General features: G+C 46.2%; 1 protein-coding gene across 4 annotated transcripts in view; it reads left to right on the plus strand.

Moving 5' to 3' along the window:
- Window positions 1–12,440, plus strand: part of Rapgef2 (Rap guanine nucleotide exchange factor 2) — a 214,656-nt gene that overhangs the window by 34,161 nt on the left and 168,055 nt on the right. The window contains exon 1 of one of the 4 annotated variants that reach the window (XM_040752625.1): window positions 1,611–2,010. The exons of the other annotated variants lie outside the window; for them this stretch is intronic. The gene's annotated coding sequence lies outside the window, so the exon portion shown is untranslated. Of the gene's footprint in view, window positions 1–1,610; window positions 2,011–12,440 lie in introns of those variants that run through there. 4 annotated transcript variants of the gene reach the window in all.

The following is a 12,440-nucleotide window of genomic DNA, read 5'->3' on the forward strand; positions in this document are numbered from 1 at the left end:
CTCCCTATACTAGGAAAGGACACACCCTTATTTGTGCATTGAGCCTACTTAATTAACGTAAATACTTATTTTAAAGCAAAAGTCCTATGCACTTGTCAGTAATTGAGGAGGAAGTTTTTTCTTCCTATGGTTAATGCCCATTTCCCCTGTGAAAAGTGTTGGGGTTCTGTTCTTGCCTTTGTTCTCAGTGTAAGCCTTTCCGTGTGGTCCTGGGGGTCTATTGGATGCATGTAGATGAAGGTTTGTATGAGGGCTGGGGAGGTGGACTCACTGCTCAAGACCATTGATGATATTTGAGAGAGCCGGAATTTGAGCCCTAGAGCCCACATCAAAAGCTGGGGGTGTGTGGTGCATTCCTTTATTCCAGCACTTGGGTAAAGATCCAGGGGACCCTCAGGATGCACTGGGTAGCAAGACTAGCTGAGTGGGCGAGCTGTGGGCTTAGTGAGGTACTCTGGCTTGGCAAATAAAGTGCAGTGTGCCTGAAGAAGACACCCAGTGCCAGCCTCTGGCCTCAGCTGGTCTGCGGTCTGTTCTGTGCGGCACACACAGACTGTCCTGTGTGAAGTCTGGACCAGTGTGCTTGTCTTCACAGCTGCACAGTTGCAGTCAGATGTAGTCTTCCACGAGAATACCAGCTCGGAGCTGGAAATTAAAAAGATGATTTGAATGCAGCCAGATTGACCACTTTAATCAGACTATTAAGTTGTATTTTTCTTTCAAGACTGTCAGAATGACTTTTTATAAAAATCTTCCTTTTTTTTTGGATATTGTCTTACAGTGTACCCCAGGGTAGCTTTGCCCTTCTGTGGGTCTTCCTCTACCTCCCTAGTGCTGAGATTACAGGCTGCACCACAACACCCAGGAGCTCGTCATGCTAAGTCAGCATGGAGACTTGGTGTTAGGATTAATACATTTATATTAAGTATGCATCATGTCTGAGATCCTGTGTTAGATTGTGGCTGTGACTGTGTATGACTAGTGCATGCTATACCCTAACTTTCAGGAGTTCACATTTAGTACAGAATTCAAAATGTTGAAAAATGAACAAAACGATCATTGGCAGATTTGTTAGCCAAGCTCCCTATTGTATTGAATTCCATGCTTTTTTTCAGTAGTTCATCTTTGTGCTCTGGACTCTTCGGGATGCCAGTTGCCTTCAGTGCCTATCTATCTCCTTAGGCGTCCTTCTGGCCTGTATTTTTCTTGAAAGTTTGAGAATTACTGGTCAGGCATTTTGCAGCTATCCATCGTTGGTGTTGTTTACCCGATGTTTTCCTCCTAGTTGGGCAGTGGTTATGGGAGCTCCCGAGATCACAGGTCACATCATTGGGCAGACCTTGATTGCTGGGCCCAGTTAGCTCTTGTCAGATCTCTTGCTGAGCGAGCATGCCCTTACTGGAGCCTCTGTTGTGTGGAAGCAAGACTCTTAAGGGTGGAGCTTCCTTCCTGGAGGGAGGGCGGAGCACCCCACAGAGGCAGCCCTGGATTTGAGTTCTGTGAACTAGATTTCTGTTCACACCAGTATGGGTTTCGGCACAACGACTCTTCACATGATAGCGTTGCATTTTATTTCTCAGGTTTCCCAGGATTTGGGTTTAGAGTTTTCAGCTGATGCCCGTCCACCCACCGCCTTTGCTCTTCTGCTACTGTTGAGTGCTGCAGGCTCATTTCCTAACCCACCCCTAGAAACAAGCAGATCCTGAGGGAACCCAGGTTCTTCATTTCACAGTGTTGAGAGAATCCAGTGCCTGGGAGCTGGGCTGCTGTTGCTTCTGCGATGTTTCTCCTAGCACCTTCAGAGCCAGAACCAAACGTGTGTATTCTGACACACGCTAAGTGTAGTCACTTGTCCTATCAAGGCATGCATGGCACTCTTTTATTTTTAGTTCTGTGGTGACAGGTATCTAGTTCAGGACCTCACCCAGTGACAAGTACTCGCCATTGAACTGTGTCCCCAGGCAGAGACCAGACCACTGAAAAGCTTCCCCAGGTGACTCTAATGCGGAGGTAAGTCTTCCAACCGCTGCTTTCATTTTATTGACAACAGATGAGATGGAGGTCTTACCTAGTCAGCTAGGTAATTTTATCAGCCTCGTTCGTGTGTGTGTGTGTGTGTGTGTGTGTGTGTGTGTGTGTGTGTGTGTGTGTGTGTGATCCTCCTGCCTTTGCCTCTTGAGTGCTGGGATTGTAGGCGTGCACCACTATTCCTGACGAGTGTGACAAAGCTTAGTATTTTAGAAATATAGCTAGAGACCAGAGGAGTCCATTTTCTTCTGGTCGTGTCTTCTTTAATCTGAGCCTCCAGTGTGAGCTCAGGAAGGCTGGGCTCCCCCACCCCCAGCATGTATAGCATCCCCTCCCCTAAACCCTGACTCTGACTCTTGTTGTTTTCTTAAGGATCCAGACTTTAGAAGAAATTTTAGGAAGGATGCTCTGTAAACGTCTAGGCAAAGGACTAATTTTAGATGCAATAAAGATTTAGCTAGCTTTACAAAAGGTGAACAAATTTCAGGACCTGGAAGTAAGGGTGAACCTCAGCTGTTTAGTGTTGGAGGGAACACAGAACCGTGCTTTCATTGTTCCACAGGTTCCTAACCCTCTCAGACCTGAGCCGTAGCCAGCAAGGGCAATTATCCTGACTAGTAGATGAAGACTAGTCCATTTGCTTCTTTAGTGTTTTTAGTAAGTTGGGACTTTCCTTGCTTTATCATCTTAGGGTATCATCATATACGACAGTATAATTTAAACACCCAACAAGTGAGTATTCCCCCCTAGCAGTCCAAAGGACCCAGGATTCACTGGAACACAGACGAGACTGTTAGTCTGAGGTAAGTAGGTAGGATTTAGCAAGGACACTAGCAATACCTGGTCCCTTCCCTTATTGGGACCCCTCTTCCGCGGCTCCTCCTCTCCACACAGCTCCCTCCGTGTGGCTCTCAGGAGGAGAGGACGCACACTGCGTTACCAGCTGGCACACAGTCGGGTGTGTCTGCATCTTCTGAAAACCCTTCACGCCCAAGTTGTTTTTGTTTGGGGGAATGTTCACCTCTGGCGTCACGTCACCTAGTGGGGATTGCCATCACTTGTAGTCATATTGCCCCCCCCCCCCTTAACTTTAGATTGCCCCAGAAACAGGTGGCTGTCTCAAGCACTTAGAACTAGTGTTGAGAGATGGGGAACACCTGTAACTGATGCGTACAGTAAACTGTTTCTGGTGATAGCAGACGGGATTAATTTATTGGTTAACGGTAACTATGGAGATAGCAAGCTGCCTGCCTCGCCCCCTCTCTCCTCCTCACCCTTCCTCCTTTCTTTCTTCTAGTTATGCTGGGGATCGAACCTAGGCCCTATACATTTTAAGCCAGCACACTACCATTGAGCTATAGCTTCAGCACCACCGCCAATCCCCTTCACCACCATTTAACTTTTAATCTTGAGGTAAAGGCTCCCTGCCTTGCCCAGGGTGACCTTGAACTGACTCCGTCGCCCAGGAGGGCTTCGAACTTGGATCCTCCCACCTCAGTAGCTGTGATTAAAGGCCGGCAACACAGACCCATCACAGGAAAGCAGTCTTATACATGATTGGAGTCAGGTGCAGAGAGAGCTTGGCGACTCTCTTAGACTCTCAGGGAAGATTGGATTCCAGATTCAGTCAGGTTCCTTGCGTTTAAGAATTCTATATTTGGGCATGTGAGATGATCCCAGAAGTCAAGACGGCTGTCCCCAAGTTGACCTGCGTTTCATTCTGGGCCCACATGGCAGAAGGAGAAAACTGACTTCCCCAAGTTTTCCTCTGGCCTTTACGTGCACTGTGGCAAGTGTACACATTCCTCCACCACCCACAGTATAAATACATGTGAAAAAGAAGAGAGATTCCACATTAGACCAAGTGGTTGGAGACAGGGTTTGCTCTGATAGAAACGAGTGTTATGAAGGTAACCTCAGCATCACAGGCACCATTTTGTCTAGAAGTCAGTCATACAACTTTCTAAGCACACACAGTATAGGAACCACTTTTTTGGCTTGTGAGTTTATGTATGTGTGGGTGTGGCTGTGGATGTCTGGATACATGTACATGTATGTGTGTGGAGGAAAGAGGACCTTGGATGCTGGCTCATGAGCTGTCCACCGTTTTGTTTCTGGTACCGTATTTCTCATTGGCGTGGAGCTTGCCGAGTTTGCTAGATTGGCTGACCAGCAAATCTAGGGATCCTCCTGGCTCAGCCTCTCCAGGGCTGGGATTACCACATCTGGCTTTAAGGAAACATTTTAAAGCATATATTAGTTGTATATCATGATGGGTTTCCTATTGACATTTTCATGCATGTATCTTGATCATATTTACTCTCCACTCCTATTACCCTCTCTTGACCATTTCCACTAGTCCCTGCCTCTTCCCAACTAACCTTTCTTTTTACTTTAATGCCTTTTAAAAAATATGAGTCAGTGAGCTTGCTCCTCCCTCCCTCCCCAAATTTTTATTTATTTTTCCCTTATATAATACATCCGGCCACATCATTAGAGTTGTTAACAGGAGCATGGGAGCCTTTTAGTGGTTACACCACCACAGCAAACATGTCTTTAACATCATGTAAATCCTCCTGGAGGCTTGGGGTCCTGTGAACCCTTTTTCCTTTTATGACATCACTCATGACTTGACAACAGTTCAAGAGTGTGATGGTCATGTCATGCTTGGAAGACACGGTTCTGCATCTCCCCTTCCTCTTTTCCTGCAGCTCTTCAAGTCTCCCTCTTTCTTCCCCTGTGTCCCCTGAGCCTTAAAGGGTGATGCAGATGTCCTGTTCATTTAGGCTCAGGACTTGGGCCAGCTCTGAGTCTCTGCAGCCTCTGCTGATCATTGCAGGAAGGAGCTTCTGGCCAAGGCTGACAGCAGAACTGATTTGTGGTTACAGATACAAGTATGTAGAAGGCAATGTGATGACCACACCATGTCCATTTGGTAAACTACAACAGTAGCTCCCCCACTAGGACCCAGGACCCCAGTCACAGGTTTTTGACTGGGTTATAGTACCGGGTGTGAAATCCCTCTTGTGGAGTAGACACCAAATACGGTTGGAAAGGGAGCTCACCCCATAACAGACTTGCCACTGTTGCTCATCTTGCCTGGGCTGCCCATTGATGTTGTATCTGGTCATGTCGGAGTAACACCGCTGGTGATTTTCCTCCCCCACAAGTGCTGTGCGAGCTCACCATTAAGGAGAAACTTCCCACCCAGTTCCAGTTTGGTAACCGAGGACCTCCACCAATGTGCATGTGCGTGACTTTAAATTTTATGTGGGTTCTGGGAATTAAACACAGGTCTCCATGCTTGAGCATCAAACACTTTACCCAGACCGAGCTATTCATAGCCCCAGTGTAAGCCTCTTCAGTAGCTTGTGTATTTATTTAAAGCACTGATTTTCAGATGTAAAGCAATAGATTTTTTTTTTCCTTAATTTTGACTGAGAACACCTACCACTTCCATGATGCGGACCCCAGAAATTAACACAGAGAAACTTTTTGTGGGCATGGCTACTAGAATTGTCATGCGGATATCGGGGTATCCTTAGTTTATCGTGACATGCTGAGGTTTTGTGGTTGTTGTTCATTGGGATCATACATAGATGAGAAGAAGCTGAGAAACTTAGCACTTGAAGCCTAGTGTACACGTCTCTGAGTACAGCCAGCACACTCAGAGGCAAGCCTAGTGTACACGTCTCTGAGTACAGCCAGTACACTCAGAGGCAAGCCTAGTGTACACGTCTCTGAGTACAGCCAGTACACTCAGAGGCAAGTGTGATACTTTGTGTGTAGTGCTGTTGGCACCTCAGGGAAATCCATACATTATATGTCTGGTGTGTGCCACTTCAAATAACAGTACCGATGAATACAAACAGATGCTGTGTGAAAACAGACGTATCTCCATCTCTTGGTTATGAGCCCAGCCTTTATTTACCCCTGGACAGTTTCTCCAGTACCCCAAACCAGACATTATCTTGAACAAAAAAGACTCTTAGTGGATGCCCTCCGCTGCTTGACGTCATGGCTGTCCTAAGCCTTATTTAAGAAGTTTCACCTAGTACCAGCTACTGATATGTCAGAAGTAAGTGTAACACAGAGCTTTGGTAGTAGGGTAGTAGGTTCCAGGGCCAAATCCTGGTACTTAGTCTTGGTTATAGGAACAAAAAGAAAACAGCACTTGCTGCTCTGGGGCTTCTGGAAGTTTCTGTTCTGCAGAGCCAAGGAGCTGCGACCACTCTTGATGTGTATGTAGTCTTACTGTTCTGAAATCACACAGGTTTCCTCCAAGACCATAAAGGCTTGGAAAGAGCAGCTGGGCCAGTCATCAGTCGCCAAGCCCAGAGTCTAGCTGCATGACAAATACAATGAACAGAAAACACGCATTTTCTTTCTGCCTCACACCACAAAAACCTCCAAAGGCACGGTGGCGGAAAAGTCTATTCAGTAGTTTTAATCTTATATCTTGATTGACAGTTCGCTGCTTACCCATTTCTCTATTTCCTTTTCCTTGTTTTGTCAAGGTCTAGGAAGATAAGAAAAACGAATGTTTTGGCATTTCTTCTGTTTGGCCTTGAACAAAGATGGAAATGTTCATGGTCGTAAGCTTGTTTTGAGCAGAGTTGGTGGAAAGGGGACATTGAGCTTCTTTGTAAGTAGTTCCCAGGTAGTGAAGCACAGGCGATGCTGTCTGTGGCTCTGGTGGGGCCATCACAGGCGTTACTTTATTGTTCCCTACCGAGGCCAGTCTTTACTAAGGTCAGAAGAAGTTCCTGGAATCCAGTTGTGTGATACTGCAGAAGGCAGGAAAGTTCCCTGTGTGTCTTTGCATCCTTTTCAGGGAACGAAACTGGTGATTGTCTCTTAGCAGACCTGGGCCCCAGTTAATTAGTAAATGCACCCAGTGCTTCCCAGGGGAGCAGTGTGTGATTGTGAAAAGCAATGTATTTTATGTGTCATGTGGGGTTGCAAACTCTAGGGGATGTAAAGAACAGCTTTGGAGACATCACCTGCCCTGGAAATCGAGAAGAATACTCATAGATAAAATAGGAGGATTTGCTTTTCTTAGGAAGCCAGCAGTTTACATTATCAAGTTGAATCATTTTTGTTTATAATTCCTCCTTCCTTGCTCTCTCAAGATTTGAACTTAAATGCATCCATTATTACCAAGTGAGTTATTACACTCAGCAGCAGCAAACTCACAAAGGCCAAGCGACAAGGACTTGCTTTTAATGCACTGGAGCATCAGAAAGCAGAGGCGGGCCAACTGTCAGTGCTTGCCCTTAGCTCACTGCTGTCTTGGTGAAAAGCAGTGACATGGTAAGTCCTGCCAGATGTGATTGTGCTGATTAGAAATAGTTGTTAATAATAAAGGGTAGGTGCCATAGACAGAAAGCACTCTAAGCCTGACAGTTGGGGTTAACAAAAAAGTTTACATAGAATTAAAAAACTAAAAAGTGGGTTGGCTACACCTACCAGGATATCCGTGAACTGTCAGAGAGAATGGACGAGGGGATTAAAGGGCCAGTTTCATTCTTTTTTTTTTTTTTTGTGCTGGACAGGTCCTAATATGTAAGACCTAATTGGAAACATGGAATTTGTTCTTAATATAGAGGATCCCAAGTTTACAGAGCCTGGAAGGAAAGGAATGCATTTTATTCTGGATATTTGTAGGCAGGAAAGATGTGGATTATGGTAGTGGTTAATAATGCTGCATTTTCCCCATGTATAATGGTGGCTCTCCACCTTCCTACTCTTGTGAACCTTTAATATCTCCTGTTATGGTGACCCCAAACCATAAATTATTCCATTGTTACTTCATGACTGTAGTTTTGCTACTGTTATGAATTGTAATGTGTGTATATATATATATATAAAATATTTGATCCCCAAAGTGGTTTGTGACCTACAGGTTGAAAACCGCTATGTGATTTGAGGTAAATTAATCTATCTGAAGTTACGTATTTATCTGCAGAGTGGGGCATTGAAAGGACCTACCTCAAAAGATGCCTCCTCAAAGATCAAAAAGGTTTCTCGGGGGTGGGTGGGGAAAAAAAGGTTTCTCTTCAAACAGGTGATATTTATGAGTTCAGCACCTTTGAAACTATTCAATGAGGTAGCATTTGCTGTTTGACACCGTTGAATGTATTAACAATATACCTGATGGCTGTAGTTAAGGTTAGAATCTTGATGGGAATTGTGTAAAAGAAGGAAAAATTCCAAGCTAATCAAGTTGATCATACAAATTTTCCTTAAGAAGCCTTTTTAAGGAAAAATCCTTAAATGTGTTAATTTTCTTTTATTATTGATGTTACAACCTTTATGTGGCTCTTGGGATTGAACCCAGGTCCTTGTGCATAGCAGGCAAATGTGTTAAAACTATTCTCAGCTCATTTCTTCTCTTAAGTGTAGTGAGAAAACCACAAAATTGTTACCCCATTTATAAAATGCAACTCAGAAACCAAACTTTCAAATCCTTATGTCGTGTTACTGCCAGCATGCCTCATGTAAACAGTATCTGATCTCCTAAAATGGATAACAGACACTTGAGTGTATTTATTAACACACACATTCATCTCAGAGCTGCTAGATCGTGAAAGTTCCTTATGTTAGCACTTCCCTTTAGCTGGTTTATCCCATCCTTGGATACTTCTGCTGCCTCGAATAGCTATAGAATTAACCTGTTGTAACTAGGGGGTTGGAAGGAAGGGTCTTGCTGAGTAAGTAGCCCTGGCTGACCTCAAACTCAGAGATCCACCTGTCTCTGCCTCCTGAGGCCTGGGATTAAGGGTGTGTACCATCAAGCTAGGAGTTTTGTTTTTGTTTTTTGTTTTTTTTTAAATCTGATCTTCTGAAGGAACATTCTGGTATCACGAAACCACTTCACAGATACTAGCAAGTACATCGGGAATGCGGGGCCTGTGACAAGTCACCCACTTGGACACTGCGGGAATTCAGTGATTCCTTCCAGAGTCCCTCATCTTTGTTTCCTGAACGAGTAGGAGAGTTAATACAGTTCTGCTTGTAACATATACAGACTCCTGGGCTGCAGACCAATGGTTTGGTAGAGAAGGGCTGAGGAATTGTGTAACTTATGGCCTCAGCGCTCACTCAGTTGCCCGGGGAGGCGTCGCAAGCCCACTGGGCATGCTGCTTGGCTTACTGCTGCTCCCTTGGACTCTTCCAGACCCTTGCGCTGTTTATTGAAGGTGAAGAAAAAACACTGCTTATCTGTACCTCATTCCGAGACACTGGGAAGTCTGTAATGCCAAGAAACATTTGCAGACACTGTTAACCCCGAGGGTAGGACTGCGACTCTTCCCTTTCCTTGTAAGAATCTCAGCTGCTTGTAACTGAGCGAGGGTGAATAAAATTGCTGTGTCACAATGGTTTGTTGAGTGGCAGCTAATGCAAATGGAGAAAGCCGGCCACCAGGGTTGTTGGCAAGCAAGTGGAGAAGGCGTCCCAGTGTCCTCTACTGCTGAGGACACTCGAGTGTCCCGTGTTCCTTGTGTTCTTTACATCTTCTGTCTGGGAGTCGGAAGCTGATGACAGCCTTACGAATTTCAAAGCCAGGCCTTTGATTTTACCGTGTCTGGGAGCCTAGATGAATAGACAGCTCTGACAAGAAAGTGTTTTTCCAAGACCACGGTGTTGCACGTGACTTCTGTTGTCCATTTGTGAAAAGGAATCCGTTTGTGAAAACTCCAGAGACAGCTATCTTCATCTCTCTGTTTACCATGCTTTTCCTTGTTCCCCCGAATGTCAACTTTCTCATACGCGTGTCCCAAACAGTCCCAGTATTTCTGCTGCTTAGGGGTGTGTTGTCTGAGGAGGAAGTCCACTGAGTGACTGATGCAATTCCATTGTTTTCCTTGTCGCGGTGGCAGTAATGTGTGGATTGGGTGGGGGCCTGGGTTTGGAATGTGACAATGAACCTTGAGTGTCTAGAGAAGCATGTTGGCTCACACCTACAGTCTGAGCACTTGGGAGCCAGAGGCAGGAAGACTGCCAGTAAGTGAGTGGTGGGAGAAGAAAGGCAGGCAGGCAGTCAGGTGTGTGTGAGGGGGATGGAGGAGGGGGGAGGAGGGGGAGGGGAGGGGAAGGGAGGGGGAGGAGGAGGGGGAGGGCAGGGGGAGGGGAGGGAGGGGGAGGGGGAGGGGAAGGGAGGGGGAGGAGGAGGGGGAGGGCAGGGGGAGGGGAGGGAGGGGGAGGGGGAGGGGGAGGGAGGAGAGAGGGAGGGAGGGGGAGGGAGGAGAGAGGGAGGGGGAGGGGGAGGAGAGAGGGAGGAGGAGGGGGAGGGGAGGAGGAGGGGAGAGGGAGGGGAGGGGAGGGGAGGAGGAGGGGGAGGATGTGCTGGCTAGTTTTGTGTCATCTTGATTGAAGTTAGCCACCTTTGTTGTTTGCTGTAAATGCTTGCAGGATCTTGCTTACACACACGCACGCACACACGTGTGTTTGCGCGCGTGTGTGTGTGTGTGTGTGTGTGTGTTGGTGCACTTGTGCTGTGGTACGCTGTGGAGGTCAGAGGCAGCAGATTTATTCTTTTAGCACGTGAGTGGGTCCTGGGGAACAAACTCAGAGCATCAGGCTTGGTGGCAGTGCCTTTATCCACCAAGACACCCTGCCAGCCCTGCCCTTTCTCCGGACCATGCAGCTGTTTCCATGGTGAGATTTGTATTTAGCAAATTTGTAAGTTCAGCTTCCACTATATGGCAAAGGTATCTGGGAAATTTTATTTTCTTTTGATGGGGGTGTTCATAGTGGTGTCAGCCTACAGATATTTCCATGAAGACCACCCACAGTGGTATTTTGTTGTTCAAGAGATGCAATGAACGCATACATACATACATACATGTGATATTGATTTGTTTTCAGTGCCGGGCATCAGGCACAGTACCTTGTACATTACAAGGTAGTCAAACAATCTACCACAAAGCCCCAGTTCAGTCCAGCCCATGAGCTCTAGTAAAACGTATTTTGAATTAGTTTTAGCCACTAAGAAATTGCTCATGTGAATACAAGAGATTATGTCTCAGTGGTATTGTTTTCTAGTCTTCTACAGTTGCAGTGACCTGTTTCAAAAGGGTTGTGCACTGCCTTGTGGGACCACCTATTTATCAGTCTGTCCATCGGTTTCTGTGGTTTGCTCTGCTTTCACTTAGGCACTTTCTTGTGGCCCGACTTTTTTTTCTCCCTTTCCTTCCAATTTTCAGAATTCAAAAATTCTACAACTTGATCACTTCTTAGAAGTGAAGTACTGAGGCCGGGCGGTGGTGGCCAGCACTCGGGAGGCAGAGGCAGGCGGATCTCTGTGAGTTCAAGGCCAGCCTGGTCTACAAAGTGAGTTCCAGGACAGTCTCCAAAGCCACAGAGAAACCCTGTCTCGAAAAACCAAAAAAAAAAAAAAAAAGTGAAGTACTGACCGGTGGTGGTGGCTCACGCCTTTGATCCCAACACTTGGGAGTCCAGGCAGGTGGATCTCCTGTCAGTTCCAGACCAGCCTGGTCTACAGATCAAGTTCCAGGACTTTGAGGGCTGCACAGAGAAACCCTGTCTGGGGAGGGTGGGGCAAAGATGGCGGTGCCAGTGAAGGAAAAGGCTCTCCGCTCACAGACCAGCATGCTGTGGGCAGGTGGGAGCAGCCAGGCTCTTTTTCTTTCTGCTTGGCATGAGTTCTTTGTTCCCGGGCATCAGGTGCATGCACCTGTGGGGCAGTGTGAGGCAATGATCCCTCTGGCCAGTGGGGCTTTACTCATCTAGGAGAGTTCGTCCCTTCAGTGCGAGCGTCTGAATGTGAAATGTGGCAGTGAATTTATTAGTTATACACCGCTTTGCTTTTCTGCCTAATCAAATGGGATTTCATCGAGGATGTCAGTTTCACGGTTAGCTACAGAGACGTCTTACTTTACATCATATTTTATGAAATTTACCTTTTGTATGTCATTCTCTTTCAGTTCCCGTTAACAGCTGAAGGTTGTGCTTCTGTGGAAAATGTCAGCAGTAGTAGCTATTATTCAGGGAAAGGCAGGCATCATGCTTCTTCAAGTTTTTATCTTAGTTCTCTGCCAAACCCAGAAGCCTCAGTGGCTCGTTTTACAAAGGAGGGAGTTGTTTCAATTGCCCCAGGTCAAATGCTGATAAATCCTAGACCTAAATCCCACCTCTTTCTGATTTTAAAAGCCATCTCACAGCACAAGGTTGCTCTTTGTTAGTGTTGACTGTGGCCGGAGTTTCGTTAGTTTTCATTTGCAAACATGAGGAAGGTGTACTTCAGGCTTTTACATAGCTGGAACAGGGCTGAGTCAGGTATGTGGACTTAATATGCTGTCCAGTTTTTGCCTTCTCTCTGTAACAGGCTTGCCAATGGATGGCTGTGTAGCGTGTGTTTTACAGTAGTGGCTTCAGAAGGTAGAGGA

This window comes from Mesocricetus auratus, unplaced genomic scaffold (genome assembly GCF_017639785.1).
Source record: "Mesocricetus auratus isolate SY011 unplaced genomic scaffold, BCM_Maur_2.0 Super-Scaffold_100009, whole genome shotgun sequence".
NCBI classification, from domain to species: domain Eukaryota; kingdom Metazoa; phylum Chordata; class Mammalia; order Rodentia; family Cricetidae; genus Mesocricetus; species Mesocricetus auratus.